Source organism: Arvicanthis niloticus, chromosome 16 (genome assembly GCF_011762505.2).
Source record: "Arvicanthis niloticus isolate mArvNil1 chromosome 16, mArvNil1.pat.X, whole genome shotgun sequence".
NCBI lineage: Eukaryota > Metazoa > Chordata > Mammalia > Rodentia > Muridae > Arvicanthis > Arvicanthis niloticus.
The window spans coordinates 64,995,488-65,008,300 of record NC_047673.1 but is presented as its reverse complement, the minus strand read 5'-3'; the positions used below and the strand labels follow the sequence as shown (position 1 = coordinate 65,008,300).

General features: G+C 39.2%; 1 protein-coding gene across 10 annotated transcripts in view; it reads left to right on the top strand.

The window, feature by feature from the left end:
- The window catches only part of Rgs7 (regulator of G protein signaling 7), a 397,792-nt gene that overhangs the window by 339,702 nt on the left and 45,277 nt on the right, over positions 1-12,813 (top strand). The window lies entirely within an intron of this gene.

Sequence of the window (12,813 nt, the reverse complement as noted above, 5' to 3'; positions counted from 1 at the left end):
ATTTTGAGTTTATGAATTAGGTCTTCTTCTCTCTGTCAAACTAAGTGCCTCAATGCAACAAATACTGAATGTTCTTAATCCCAGAAAACTTTGTGGAAGATATGTAACCATGGTTATAAGTCTCCACAAGATAGCATATCTGAGGTTGAGGCAGGAGGATTGAGTTCACTGCCAGCCTAGTTTTCATAAGAAGCTGGTCTTGTTGGACTGTAAAATCCAAAACCAGGGGATGTGCTCACCCAGAAACTCACATGGACGGGATTCGTTGTAACAACATGAGATTCAATGATACTGGTGCACCAGGACTCCCTTGCATGCCTGCAAGAGAGCCCCAAACAAAAACTGGGAGTGGTTTTTATACAGAGTACAGGAGGGCAACCACAAAGGACCCCAAAGGCTGACCTTCTCAGGTTTGGTCTAAAGATAACTCAGATTCACACATAACTTTCTTCCTGACCACTTCCCATCCTGGAATGTGTCTCCCTGCTCTGGGCCTTCCCCACCTGCAAGTGGGTTCTCTTCTTGTTGTCCAAGAAATGTTAATCAGCCTCTCCCTTCCTCTTCTGAATGTTAATCCAGCAAGTGTCCTCTGACTAAGAATGTGCCCCTCCCAGGATGTGTCCTGGGACAGTGGGATTCTTTTAATCTTAACTTTAAACCGAAAAGACCTGAAAGTCCTACAGTCTCTAAAGAAACAAACAAGGGGCTACAGAAATGTCTCAGTGCTTATGAGCCTGTACTACTGTTTTCCAGAGGACTTGGGTTCAGTTACTAGTGGTGGGTGACTCACAGCTGCCTACAGTTCCATCCTTGAGGCATCCACCACCCTCTTCTGGCCTCTGGCTTCTGTGGAAACTTCTCGTGTGTTTGTGTGTATGCGTGTGTGGTGTGCATGTTTAATTTCATTTTTAGTTTGAAAATATATCTTTCTCTCCTATTGATTTATTTTAATACAGACAGGCCAGTGGAGGATATATACATAGGCATTACTAGAATAAATAATAGGTTCACAGCAAGAGAAAGAAATCATGGCAAATGACTTATAGATACCTTAAAGGTTTCCTTTCAATACCTTCTGAGTCAGACCAAAATAGAAAGAATCCATAGATCTATTTTCATATGTATGCATTTCAAATCAGACACCCATGCACTTGTCAAGTTTTACCTTGAATCTGTTGTCATATGAACTCTCAAGAGAGAAGGATTGTGTTACCTGGTTTTTCTATCCAAAGTAGAATAGGTATTTGGAATTTTATTACCTGTGGTGAAGAAGGAATTGTGAGATCGTGTTTGTTAACATCATGAGGATACAAATGTAGAATTTCTGTTTTCTTAAAGCAGCTTCAGGAAGCTGGAGATGTCTTGCTGGTTTAGTTGCCTTCCATTATGAAGTCCACATTTCCATAGAGCCAATAGCAGAAGATGGAGTCATAGTTTCAAAGGATTCATTCCATCAGTGGACAAAAACTTGAATCACTTAGTAGTGGGCCAGAAAACATACACACAGAAGGAAGTGGCCAGGAATAATACTCCATTAAGGACCTTCTCCTGGTCACCTACTTCACTTCCTATGGTTTCCACAACTTCCCAAAACAGCACCACCTGCTGGGAACAAAAATGAAATCCTGAGCCTGCCAGAGTGTGTTAATTCCAGTATTCACTGCATAATGAAACACAGTCTCATGTTTTACTGTTTCTCTGATTTACCCTCTTTATGTCACCCTGAGGCCATCAGCTCCATTCCCCCACCAACAGAGACAAATCTTTACTGTGTGTTTTCTAAAGTTAGACTTGGATTATCCTTGTGCTTTGGAGAGTGGTGTTCACCTAAATCAACTCTCTTTTCAATTATTTACTGTCCCCATGTGTTATAGGCCTATACACAACTTGCAGACATGTCCAATTTTTAGACATGTCATTACCATAATGTTGTCATCTACAAAGTTTATGGCTAAGGACCAGGTTATCAAGTTGCAAAGTATGTAATACTTTAAGTCGTTTCTGATTTTGTTGTTGTTGGGTATGATTTAGTGTTTGACAGACTCATAGTTATCCATATCTGTATGTGGCTATGACTATACCTGCCTGAGAGGTAGTTAAGTACTAGCATTCAAAGTTTTTTTTTTTTTTACCTTTTCCACTTATGTTTATTAGTTTTATAGATGTGGAATAAATCAATATTTTTTTTACAGTTGAATAGTATTACACCTCAGGGCTGTGGTACAGTTTATCTATCCACCCATCAGTTGATGGACAGTTTTTTTTTCATCTTGAATATTATGCATAATGTTGCAACATTTGTGTGCAAGTACTATGTTAGACTGTGTTTTAATTCTGTAGATAGTGCCAAACCCTGCTCATTCTACACTTACTTGTGAAAAAAAGAAAATTAGTTTTCTGCCATGTAAGAAGTAGTTTTATTGGTTGAGTTTCCTGAGTTATGATTGTTTTCTCTGGTATATGAACATAATTTATTTCTAAGGGGTTTTGTATAGATACTTGAAAATTAAAAAAAAAAAAGTATGTCTTAGTTGAAGAAAGGTAAATTAATAAAGCAAACCAAAGTAAGGTAAACTCAAATATTAGAAAGTATTTGCTCATGGACTTTCAGATTAAGACTTATCTACAATTTACTATTTATTATTTTTCAGTACTGAGGATCAAACCCAGAGCTTTGTCCAGTTCAGGTTCTAGACAAGCACTCTACACACTGAACTTACCCTCAGGTCCTTTGCTTATAGACTTCTGATTTGGTACAGTTGGGATGGATGTTTTTTACTCTGTCAGATTTCAAATTCTTGGATGCTTACTATTGTGGTTCTTTTTGGTTTTAACTTACTTGCTTATTTTTTTTTTTTTTGCTTGATCACTTTATATCCCACTCTCCTGCTCACTGCCCACCCTCCAGCTCAATCCTAACCATATTCCCCCCCACACACACCCTAAGAGGCTAGGCGCATCCTCTCCCACTGAGGCCAGACAAGCCAACCGAGCTAGAAGAATATATCCCACAGACAGGCAACAGCTTTTTGGTTAGTCCCCACTCTAGTTGTTCCAGACCTACATAAAGACCAAGCTGTATATTTGCTGTGTATGTACATGGGGGCTGGGGTTCAGCCTGTGTATATTCTTTGGTTGGTGGTTCAATCTCTGAGAACCCCAATGGTCCAGGTTAGTTGACTCTGTTGGTCTTCCTGAGGAGTTTCTAGCCCTTTAAGGGCCACACAGTCCTTCCTGTTATTCTTCCTTAAGAGTCCCCAAGCTCCTTCCACTGTTTGACTATGGGTGTCTGCATCTATCTGAGTCAGTTGAAGGGTAAATCCTCTCAGAGGATAGCCATGCTAGACTTCTGTCTGCAAGCTTAACAAAGTATCATTAATAGTGTCAGGGATTGGTATTTGTTCATGAGATAAATCTCAAGTTGGGTTGGTTATTGGTTGGCCATTCTCTAATTCTCTTCTCCATCCCTCATCCCTGCATTTCTTGTAGACAGGATACATTTGGGGCTGAAAATTTTGTGGGTAAGTTGGTATCTCTATCACTCTTCTGTGATTCCTGCCTAGCTACACAAGGTGTCCTCCTAAAGTTCCATATCTCCAATGCTGTGAGTCACAGCTATAGTCACTCCCACTGATGCTTGTGCTCCTCCCTTATATCAGGTCTCTTTCTTATCCTGGAAATGCCCTCTACATCCCCACCTCTGCATCCCTGTCATTTGCAGATTTCCATTCATTTTCATGGCCATCTGACCATCTCTCCTGTCTGTCCCCACACCTGATCTGGAACCCTCTCCCTTCCTCTTTATGTCCCCTCTCTCACCCAGATCCCTCCCTCCATCTGCCTTTTATGACTATTTTATTTCTCCTTCTAAGTGAGATTCAAATATTCTCACTTGTGCCTTCCTTCTTGTTTAGCTTCCTTGGGTCTGAGGAGTATAGTATGGGCATCCTATTTTAGCTAATATCCACTTAGAAGTGAGTACATACCATGCATGTCCTTTTGGGACTGGGTTAATTTACTTAGCATGATATTCTCAAGTTTCATTCATTTGCCTGCAAAACTCATGATGTCTTTGTTTTTTATAGCTGAATAGTATTCCATTGTGTAAATGTACCACATTTTCTTTATCTGTACTTCAGTTGAGGGACATCTAGATTGTTTCCAGTTCCTGGCTGTTGTGAGTAAAGCTGCTATGAAAATAGTTGAGCGTCTTTGTAGAATGGTGGATTATCTTTTGTGTATATGACCAGGAGTGGTATAGCTAAGTTTTGAGGTAGAACTATTCCCAGTTTTCTGAGAAGCCTCCAAATTGGTTTCTAAAATGGTTGTACAAGTTTGCACTTTCACCAGCAATGGAGTGTCCCCTTGTGCCACATCCTCATCAGACTGTGCTGTCTCTTGAGTTTTTGATCTTAGCCATTCTGATGAGTGTAAGATGGAACCTCAAAGTTGTTATAATTTGTATTTCCCTGATGACAAAGGACTTTGAATATTTCTTTTTAAGTGTTTTCCGGCCATTCGAGTTTCCTCTGTTAAGAATTCTCTGTTTAGTTTTGTGTCCCATTTTTAATTGTTATTTAGGTTGTTGGTGTCAAACTTACTGAATTCTTTATAAATTTTGGACTTCTATTAGTTGGAAGGTTGGTGAAGATCCTTTCCCAATCTGCAAGCTGCCATGTTGTCTTCTTGACAGTTTCATTTGCCTTACAAAAGCTTTTTAGTTTCATGAGGTCTCATTTATGAACTGTTGATCTTAGAGCCCGAGTTACTGGTATTCTGTTCAGGAAACTGTCTCCTGCACTAATGCATTCAAGGGTACTTCTCACTCTTCTATGAGATTTAGCATATCCAATTTTATGTTGAGGCCCTTTATCCACTTGGACTTAAGGTTTGTGAAGGATGATAAATATGGATCTATTTGCATTCTTCTACATGGAGGCAGCCAGTTAACCCAGCACCATTTGTTAAAGATGCCTTCTTTTTTCCATTGTATGGTTTTGGCTTCTTTATCAAAAGTCAAGTGTCCATGGTTGTGTAGGATTATTTCTGGGTCTTCTATTTGATTCCATTGAACAACGTATCTGCTTTTGTACCAATATCATGCAGTTTTTTTATCACCGTTGTGAATAAATAACAAAACAGGACACATTTTGGCTTCTATAGTCTGGAATCTTGCTGTTTTCCTATGCATCTCTCTTTTTGAAAGATGACTACATGGAGCTAGGATGGCCTGGTACCTTTTATAGAGCCCAGGCTGGCCTCAAACTCACAGAGATCCATCCATCTTCCTCTGCTCTAGACTGATAGTATTAAAAGTATTTGCCACCTTGTCCATCCTAATTATAGTTTTTTGAAAAGCTAACTGCAAAACAATGCCATAGACTGTAAATGTAGTTATCTCTGTACAGCGCTTGCCTTGCAAGCCATAGTTGTATCCCAAAACTGAAAAACCATGGCTGGCAGTACATGTCTGCAGTCTCAGGATTAGGGAAGTGAAAATGGGAGATCCCAATGCTCGAGGTCATACCTTGCTACACAGTGACTCCTGGCTACATGAGATTCTGTTTCAGAAATATTTGTTTTTTTAAAAAGGAGAATAATAAAGAAGCAAAACAAAAATAAAAAGCCATGATATAATCATTAGGTGTTTAAAAACGTCAAGATAATATGTATTAGTATTACATTAAATGGCCCTATATCATTAACTTACAGTACTAAGACACAGTAAATATAATAAAATAAATACTATGATACTAATAAATATTTTAAGTTATACAATTATATTTTCTGGAATGATTTATGTTTATAAACATGTAAAATGTCTTTATTTTGTGATAACCCCAAATCGAGTTATCTTAACAATGTTATTTGTTGATATTTTAATTAAAATATACACCTAGCATCAATCTGTAAAAGGCTGCTTTTTTTCCCATTTGGGGTATTGCTGCTTTAGTTGTGCCTGCCTGATCTTGTTTTGATCTGGTTCCACTTATATAATCAAGAATACGAAGAGCAAACAGCAAGCGCAGCAGCTTAGCATGTCCACAGGCTTAAAGCCAGCTTAATGTGAGGTAATGATATAGCATGTGAATTATAAACTAGTGACATAGGAAATACATCTAACCGGATTTATATACGAGTTTTTAAAACTATAAGGTCATCTTTAATTCAGATTAGAAAATATAATCTGCCTCTAATGTTTGTATGAAATAAAGTTACCTTTTCTAAGTGTGTCAGTGTTTATTGTGGAAAAAACAAATTTAGGTCTAATCAAGGGGATCAACTCTTTACTTTCCAAGGATTCCATGTAATTCCCAGAAACAGCCTAGGAGCACAGTGGAAGCATTAGATCTGATTGTGTTATATTCAAGATAATGTGGGATTTGGCTTTTTTTTTCTTATATTGTTGATAATATATGGAGCTTTATTTTATTTTGTTTTATTTTATCTTACTTTGCAGTGCTGGGACACAAACACAGGGACTTGCCATGCTAGGCATGCCCCTTGTCACTGAGCTATATTCCTAGGCCATCCAAGCACTAAAGTGTTGAAAATGACTACTGATAGGTTAGCATATGTTTAAGTCAAAATTTTAAAAAGTATTTATTAAAATATTGAAAAAATCTCTTTTCAAGTTCTCTGCAAAGTTCAGAACATAATGCTTTGAAAATAGCATGGTGGGATTGGATTTATGGCAAATGGGTGAATGAGGAGGCAGCAAAACAAGTACACACAGACACAGACACAGACACACACAGACACAAACACACACACACACACACATACAAACACACCAACACACACCTACACACACCTCCAAGCCCAGCCAGGGTCTTGATGCTGGGATTTGGGTTCATTCTTTTTCTTCACAATGGATTCCATACAGCCAATGTGGAAATTACTGGAGAATAAAATTCTCCCAGTTCATAGAACTCTCAGAGCTCTATGAAGTGAGAAGAATGTACTAGAAATGCTGGTCAGGAATGCAGTGTAAGAAAGCACTCAATGCTTAATGAATGAGCTCGGCCATTTTGAGAGTTCCTTCTAGCACTGATCTAGTTTGAATCAGTTGATATGCCTAGTTGTTAATTAGTTTATAGTTGAACTGCTGCTAGACAGTCAGCAAAGACTATTTAAGTAAGAGTGCTAAGAATCAGAAATATATGTCAGTTAACTAATCAAACTAAAAACAACATGCATTAAGGACTTCCTGAATTCAAGTTAAACAATTTCTGACCACAAAGCAGTGACGAGAGTTTGTTGCCTTAAGCATTCCAGGTCTGATGCTTGTTAAGCCATGCATGCTGTTCTGCATAGCACTTACTTTACAAACTTCTTCAGACAAGACTCATCATTTGTACAACCAAGTTAGTGGAAATTTGAGTCTGAGTAATTAATGGAAATGCACAGTTGGCAAAGGGCTTTGTCAAGAGCTGGAAAGTGAATTCACTTTGAATCTGACTGGGTATGAGGCCATGGCAATTGGATGTAAAGACCTTGTCAATAACTGTAGCAGGTGGACCCTGAGTTGGAAGGCTGTTTGACAAACAGAATTAATTTTGAAACTCATTACAATGAAGGTAGAAAGTCTTGGGATGGGTAGGAAGGCCCAAGGGTAGCTGAGAAATGTTTTCTATTTTGAAGGTCATGAATTTTTCTCCTATTTCCCTACAACTCCAGAAACTCCCCTCCCCCAAAAGTATTGAAATTTCCTCTGTATCATTTTTTTCTTCATATTGATTTAGGGTGTGGATATGCTTATCTGTATTTGCATTATTATTGGCATCAGTATCCACAGTTTTACTGTAAAATATGGCAATACTGGATTTTGGACTGCAATTAGCCAGGTGTGGCAGTACATGTCCATGAGCTCAGATCTTGGGGCTGAGGCAGGAGGATGTCTGTGCTACATAGTAAGGCTCTAACTAAAACCTCTTTTCCTAATGGAGGCGAAGGAGGTTGGAGAGGATGGAGGAAACAAAGAGAAGGAAGAGGAGAAAGAGAGGGAAGGGAATAAGGGAGAGAAGGAAAAGGAAAACCTCAGAGAAGTTATTTTGTTTATTTAATATAGAGATGTAAGATGAGAAAAGAGAGAGTAACATTTTCTCATGAGCTAAATGCTCAAATCATGCACTGCATAAAAATTCTCACTTCTCCTCCCACCCCTCCCACAATGTGAGCATTCCACATGCTAGCTCATCTTCGTTTCTACTTTCCCTCTCTCAAATACTAAAACTGGGAGAGAACAAGTGCCACCGTGACTGTTTTATATAGGACACTGTTCAGTACATGTAACGAAAGCTAAAAAGGTTTGGCTCCATTACCCACTCCCTTCTTTGGAGAAATTTTGCTAAAAGCTTCTAAGTCTCACCATTTGAAATGTGGATAATAATAACTGCTTTCCAGGACTCTGAGAACACATGACAGTGACTGCTTGATATTTATTTGGCACATAGTCACTGTGCTGTAGGTAGAAGCTGAAGTTACCTTAGTTCTAATTTTTTTTATGTATTTAATCATTCATTCACTCAGTGTGTGTGTGTGTGTGTGTGTGTGTGTGTGTGTGTGTGTGTGTGTATGAGAGAGAGAGAGAGAGAGAGAGAGAGAGAGAGAGAGAGAGAGAGATGTATATGTGCCAATATGCTCTCCCATGTATACCTGTGTGAACACTAGAACACCTCTGTGTACATCTAGCTTTTATTTTATATTAGTGCAATGGACTGAAGTCATTAGTTGAGGTTTGTATCCCTTACATGGCCCCTGTATCTTGGATGTCAGCTTCCTCCCTGATGGAAAGCAATACCTACCGACTGCCACATCTTTGAGAGGCTGAAAATATCACCAGCCATGCTGGCTTGCTGGGAAAGAGTTGCAGTATATAATATGACATGTGCAAGCAACAAGTATAAATATTTCCTGAAAATTTCCATGACCACCCACCCCTGGTTTTGGATTGGCAAACACAGTACTCCATAGATCTCAAGTATTTTTTATTCCTATGTGTTAGGTACAATTTACACACATAGCTTCAAGGGCTCACTGGAAACTTACTGGTCCAACTGTGGTGTTTCCATACAATTTGCTCTAAAGCATTCCCATCATAATCTTTGTCCATTTTGTAGCACCCATGGGAGACAATTTGGGTTGAAGAGGAGAGAAATGGGGAGGTGCTCCATCCTCAATGGCCAAATTGGCCCAGGGGGCTTTTCTATCCATGGCCCACACTCTCATTCTTAATATCTTCATCTGTTAGAGAAAAACCTAAAGATCTGTTAATCCTAACTTCAATCTTTCTTTTGTGCCATAGAAAAAGAACAGCCCTTCTATTATTCACATCTGTTCTTTTGGATTGAAAAAATATTTTGACAGCATGGCTATCATGCGTCTTTATGAGTGAAATTGTTCTTTTCTTTTTCCTTTCCCCAGCTACATCTTTTATCTTGTGTGCTTGTTCTGTCCCTGAATAGATTTCAAGATACGGTGTCCTATTATTATGTAATATCTGATGCTATTTATGTGAGCCATGGGGAGAGTGAGAATAAAAACCACTTCCCTGTTATTAAGTCGTGTCTCTCTAGCCTGCAGATTGGCAACTTTTCAAGATGATATGGCCAGATTTCCAGCCTGTTTCTTCTGAAAGGGCGAGAATGTGAATAGTGGTGTGGGCTCTGTTGGTAGAAGACCCTGAGGGTTAACTGCTAACTCCCAGGAAAACACTGGCCTTAAGTATCAGTGTTATCCTGCAGAGCCTGAGGTCAAAGCAACTGGGAAGGGTGGCCTCTTAGCTATAATATACTCTTCGGAAGCCAGTCCCCTTGTCCAGTCCTACTATATATAGCCACAGTAAGATCTGTTTGTTAGCAGGAAAAGCGTCCATAGATAGTCTCTTAAATATAGACAAAAAGAGTACATAGGTTCTTGAACATGAACAATTCAAGAGCCGGAATGAAAGAGGCCATGAGACTCCAATGAACTACATTCAGAAACTATTTCTGAAATTATATCAAAGATTTTAAAAACATACATGCACATAGGCTAAGGAACATAGTCTCAACAGGGAAGACTGAGCAAGCACGGCAGCTCTCTTTGTTGATGGCCTAACAGAGCCAGTGTGACTCTGAATTCACCAAGAGCAGTTAGTATTAGGGCCTGGATTTTTTTCTCCAGTTCATTTTCATCAACCCTTTCATGTCCAAATTGTATCTTTTTTTTTTTTTAAAGGAGGAAAGAAAAGAGTGACAGCCTGTGTTCCCTTAATCCTGACAGAAGGCATCTTCAAATGAGTGCCATGTTCTTCAGAAAAGCAAATGAAAATGTAAAGCCATATACATATACATATACATATACATATACATATACATATACATATACATATACATATATATATATATATATCCTCCCCACTAATCCAGACATTCTTAAATTTCATGCACCTATTTACAATCAAAACTGGCCTTTCTAACACAAATTATATTTTAGCAACAGAAACCTCAGCGCGCACACACACACAGAGTCATTAATTATGTGCTTTCACAGGTTATTAGAGCAGTCAGCATCTTGGGAAGGGAAATGAGGGAAGTGTTAGGAGGAAGAGGAGGAAAAGGAAACACTGAGTGTGGGGGTGTGGCTTGGTGATGGAGTAATTGTGTAACATGTGCTAACCCGAGCTAAATTTTCACTATGGCAAAAAAAGAAAAAGAAAAAGAAAAAAAAAAAAGAAAAAGAAACTGCATCTCTGAATTACAATGAAGAGCGAGGGTTAATGTGAATTGAACTTTGCATTCTAGCTCTTTTCTCACCTCAGGCTTTTACTCATCTTCTTGACTTTTTAAACCTCATAACCTCATAGATTATGAAGGAGGAAAAAGATGGCTAGTGGAGCTTGGGATGGGAAATGGTGAAAACTGTGTTTGTCAAAAACTGTGCTGACCACTCTTGGTGCATCACTTCATATAGGAAGTATACTGCTGTTACCACTCCTGTGCCCAGATCAGAAGTCAGCTCTTCCAAGTCTTGTTACCAATTTGTAGTTATGGTTTTGTGTGTGCGTGTGTTTCTTGTGTGATTACTGACGTTGTTCTAGTTTCACCTCTGTTAGGAGCCGCGGTTAGCTCCTAACCACATTCGCCATTAGAAGATGGTGCGGGCATCCTGTGCTCCCACAAGTAAACAACTAACTGCGCAGGTGCAAAAGGCAAAAGCACGCCAAAGTAATAAGGGGTAATGAGTAAACAGCCAATCAGAAGTGAACACACCACTCTAGGATACATATAGCAGTGCCTTTCCCGGGCCTGGTGTCTTCCGCTTCTGCTGATACAAGAATAAAGCCTCACTGTAGTAACCACCCGAACACTGCCTCACGTGTCTCTTTCGCGGGCGAAGGGGACTCGAAGGGGCCTGGAATACACCTCTATTGCTATGATAAAATATCCTTACCAAAAGCAAATTAAGAGATAGAAGTTTATTTTAGCTTTTAATTCCAGGTTCCAGCCTATTAATGGAGTGAAGTTAAGGTTGCAAGAACTCAGCTGGTCACATCACGTTCAGTCAGGATCAGGAAGAAGTAGATGCTCATTTGCTTGATGGCTGGCTGGCTGCTTATTTCTCTAGTTTTGCACACTGCAGGACCCTCTGCCTAGGGAATGGTGCCCCCCCACCCCCGTTGGTTTTCTCACTCTTTCACAGACATGCATATAGGCCTGCTTCATGCAGACAGTCCCTCACTGAGACTTTCTTCCCAGGTGATTCTAGACTATGTCAAGCTGGCAATTTAAATTACCTTCACAAACATCTTAAAAAGTCACACATCCACTTTAAAAAGTGACTTGTTCAAAAATTCTCTATATCCTTAACAATGTGACAGATGGAGCATTTTTAAAGGCAAATTTATAGCAAGCATTTGGGTCCAGGTTAGATGAATCTCATTATGGGAGATATCAAAAGAGATCATAACTAGAAACTAAGTCAGAGCAGTTAATATCTCCTTCAAATCCAATGTGTGAATATTTAATATTACACTGCAGGGAAATTAGATTTGGTCAGCCTGTGTACTTAGTAGAATCCTTATGAAAATCAAATTGAACAACAGAATGCTTAGAGGATGTCTTAGTTAGGTTACCTTTTCTGTGATGAATACCATGACCAAAAGCAACTTTGTAAGGAAAGGATTTATTTGACTTTTACTTCCATTGTTCATCATCCAAGAAAGTCAAGACAGGAACTCAAAATTGGCAGGAACCCAGAGGTGGGAGCTGATACAGAGACTGTAAAGGGGTACTGCTTACTGGCTTACTTCCCATGCCTTACTCAGCCTCTTTTCTTATAGAACCCAGGACCACCAGCCCAGGGATGGCACTCTCCACAGTGGACTGGGGCCTCTCACATCAATCACTAATTAAGAAAATGCCCTACAGGCTTGACTATAGTCAAGACTTATGGAGCTGTAGTCTTATTTTTTTAATTAAGAAATTTTCTTATTTCCTTTCTCTCAGATGTCTTTAGTTTGTGTCAAGTTGGCATAAAACTCTGCTAGTATGGAGGATATGAAAGCACTCTCTGTAGTACAAGTACTGTTTATATTTATTTGTATTATTTTCTATTTTAAGTCATACTGTTTAGTAGGAGGGCTAATCTTCAGTCTACAATTTGGCCAATGGAATGGTGAATGTGGGAATCAGGACATGAAATCTACTAAACAACATCTGGGGAAAGATATAAGAGCTCATACAAGTCAAAGAACCACCAGGGCCTAACAGTGAGGAGACAGGGGAATGTTGGGATGGAGAGAGAGACAGAGGCCTGCCCATGAGTCTC